Raw genomic sequence first — 4,129 nt, forward strand, 5'->3', positions numbered from 1 at the left:
TGCAACTAAATGTAACCAATTATGTATTGACAACTGTACTTCCTCATGTATGTACTGAATAAAGGGGGGCCTCAGAGCACACTCTGAGTCCACTCATCCCGAGGAGATTTCTGCGTGTCTCTTCCTTTTCTGGCTTGCCGTTGCTTGCCAGAATTCATGAGTGACCCACCTTAATGTGGCAAGGCTGAAAATGCCACATCCCTCTTTCTCATCTATCCATCCATCCATTTTTCCAATCCGTCCATCCGTTTCTCATCCTTGGCAGCTTGAACGTAGCTGGACTTCAACTCCCAGAATTCCCCAGGCAGCATGTTGAGTAGCTTTGATCTCTTTTACTTCCCTCCGACCATCTTTCCCATCCATCCAGCTTTCCTTTCTTCCCGCCTTTTTTCTTCTCTGCCTTCTGCCTGCTGTTTAATTTACCTCAGGATCTTCCTGTGTTACCCACTGTCTGGTCTTGTCATGCCGGGAGGCGATCTGCGCTGTGATTGGTTGCCTTAATTATAAAGGGGGCGTTTCTCTTTTCCCCCGCCTTTTTTCTTCTCTGTCTTCTGCCTGCTGTTTAATTTACCTCAGGATCTTCCTGTGTTACCCACTGTCTGGTCTGCTCATGCCGGGAGGCGATCTGCGCTGTGATTGGTTGCCTTAATTATAAAGGGGGCGTTTCTCTTTTCCCCCGCCTTTTTTCTTCCCTGTCTTCTGCCTGCTGTTTAATTTACCTCAGGATCTGTCTTGTGTTTTCTCCTTTCTGCATGATGACAAAGACTCTTGTAAGTTTGAACGTTAAATGTTATTTATATGCACATGTAAAAGACAACAGAGACAACAAGTAGTCTCTCCAACTTCACCTGGACAGCTGCTGTGCAATTTGTTTAATTTTACCTCAGGATGTTCCTGTGTTCCTGACTATTTTGTCTCTCTCTTTCTCTCTCTATGATCCGATCCTATCCTATCCTATCCTATCCTATCCTGTCCTGTTCTGTTCTGTTCTAATTCTCTTCTCTTCTCTTCTCCTTCTATTCTATTCTACTTCTATTCATTCTATATACTATTCTATTCTATTCTATTCTAATTCTTCTATTCATTCTATATTCTATCCTATTCATTCTATATACTATTCTATTCTATTCTATTCTATTCTAATTCTTCTATTCATTCTATATTCTATCCTATTCATTCTATATTCTATTCTATTCATTCTATATTCTATTCTAATTCTTCTATTCATTCTATATTATATTCTATTCTATTCTACTTCTATTAATTCTATATACTATTCTATTCTAATTCTGCTATTCTATTCTATATTCTATTCTAATTCTGCTATTCTATTCTATATTCTATTCTATTCTAATTCTATTCATTCTATATTCTATTCTATTCTATTCTTCTATTCTGTTCATTCTATATTCTATTCTGTTCTAATTGTTCTATTCATTCTATATTCTATTCTATTCATTCTATATTCTATTCTACTATTCTATTCATTCTATATTCTATTCTATTCATTCTATATTCTATTCTACTATTCTATTCATTCTATATCCTATTCTATTCTAATTCTTCTATTCTATACTGTTCATTCTATATTCTATTCTACATTCTATATTCTATTCTATTCTGTTCATTCTATATTCTATTTTATTTTATTCTATTTATTCTATATTCTATTCTATTCTACTATTAATTCGATATACTATTTTATTCTAATTCTGCTATTCTATTCTATATTCTATTCTATTCTAATTCTGCTTTTCTATTCTATATTCTATTCTATTCTAAGTCTATTCATTCTATATTCTATTCTATTCTTCTGTTTATTCTGTTTCTATTCTATTCTGTTCTGATTGTTTTGTTCTATTCTATTCATTCTATTTTCTATTCTATTCTCTTCTAATTCTTCTATTCATTCTATATTCCATTCTATTCTATTCTATTCTAATTATTCTATTCTATTCTATACTGTTCATTCTATATTCTATTCTACATTCTATATTCTATTCTATTCTGTTCATTCTATATTCTATTCTATTTTACTCTATTCTATTTATTCTATATTCTATTCTATTCTGTTCTAATTCTTCTCTTCATTCTATATTCTATTCTATTCTATTCTCTCTATACTTCTTAGTATAGAAAAACTCTGCTTGGGCAGGGCATTAGACTAGATAAGACCTCCAATGATTCTAAATAATTCTATTCCGCCTTTGCCCATTTTTGCCTCGCCTGACCTTGCCACCTGGGCGCCGCTCAGTTTCACCTCTTGCTCAGTTTCGCTTTTGGTTCCTTCTCCAAAGAGTAAACCACGTGATTTCTTCGAAGTTGATTGGCGTGTGGCCAGCAGGAGAGAGAATATTGAGTGTGGTTAAAAGAAAATCAGGTTTTTGATATTGTGTTTGCTGATCAAAGAAATGATAAAGAAGAAGGGGTTGTGTGGATAGCTTTTCGATAGACTGGGTCCCTTCCAAAAGGACTCAACTACCCATACACCCAAGCGCAAAGTATGAGGAGCAAACAGGGGTCCGCCTGAAATCTGAGCACAGGACGGTAGCCATGATATCGCTGCCGTTGAGCAAACTTTCAAAGAAAGGCCCAATACCCCCAAGTAGGGCAGACCCCGTTCCTGGGGAGGGGTGTGTGTCCCACAGGCCCCTCCTGCACCTATTTAAAAGAAACAGACCTAATATACCACTTTACAAGGCCTTGGTAAGGCCACACTTGGAATACTGCATCCAGTTTTGGTCACCACCATGTCAAAAAGATGCTGAGACTCTAGAAAGAGTCCAGAGAAGAGCAACAAAGATGATTAGGGGACTGGAGGCTAAAACATATAAGGAACAGTTGCTGGAATTGGGAATGTCTGGTTTAATGAAGAGAAGGACGAGGGGGGACATGATAGCAGTCTTCCAATATCTCAGGGGCTGCCCCAAAGAAGAGGGAGTCAAGCTCTTCTCCAAAGCCCCTGAAGGCAGGACAAGAAGCAACGGGTGGAAACTGATCAAGGAGAGAAGCAACCTAGAACTAAGGAGAAACTTCCTGACAGTTAGAACAATTAACCAGTGGAACCACCTGCCTCCAGAAGCGGTGAATGCTCCAACACTGGAAGTTTTTAAGAAGAAATGGACAGCCATTTGTCCGAAATGTATATAGGGTTTCCTGCCTGAGCAGGGGGTTGGATTAGATGACCTCCAAGGTCCCTTCCAACTTTATCATCATCATCATCATCATCATCATCATCATCATCATCATCATCATCATCATCATTAATAATATGCAAGATGTATTCAAGATGGACAGGGATTCATACTTATATGCGACTTATATGGAAGGGTGTAGGTCTATGCCTAGGTTGTATAGAGTGGGTTTAAATGTGTGTTATGTATGGGTACACTGGGAGGGCAAGCGAGTAAATTTCGTTTTTAATGGGCGCCATTGTGCCCAGAGTAAAAAATGACAATAAAGGTTATGTCTGTCTGTCTGTCTATCTATATCTATATATATGTATGTATGTATGTATGTATGTATGTATGTATCTATCTATCTATCTATCTATCTATCTATCTATCTATCTATCTATCTATCTATCTATCTATCTATCTATCTATCTATAGATAGGGAAAAGATTGGGAAAAGGCTAGTGGGGGGGGGAGAGTGGAGCTGGGGTACGATTGACAGATTATTCTGTTCTGTTCCTTTCCATTCTCTATTCCTGTTCTATTCTGTTCTGTTCTGTTCTTCCATCTTTATTCTATTCTATTCTATTCTATTCTATTCCCTATTCTCTTCTCTTCTCTTCTCTTCTCTCTATTCTTATTCTATTCTATATTCTCTTCTCTTCTGTTCTTACTCTATTCTGTTCTGTTCTGTTCTAATTCTATTCTATTCTATTCTATTCTATTCTATTCCATTCCATTCCATTCCATCATATTCTATTCTATTCTATTCTATTCTATTGTATTCTATTCTATTCTATTCTATTCTATTTTTTTCTATTCCATTCCATTCCATTCCATATTCTATTCTATTCTATTCTATATTCCATTCCATATTCTATTCTATTCTATTCTATTCTATTCTATTCTATTCTATTCTATTCTATTCTATATTCCATTCCATATTCTATTCTATT

This window comes from Protobothrops mucrosquamatus, unplaced genomic scaffold, assembly GCF_001527695.2.
Source record: "Protobothrops mucrosquamatus isolate PMUCROS unplaced genomic scaffold, P.Mucros_1.0 scaffold1823, whole genome shotgun sequence".
Taxonomy (NCBI): Eukaryota; Metazoa; Chordata; class Lepidosauria; order Squamata; family Viperidae; genus Protobothrops; species Protobothrops mucrosquamatus.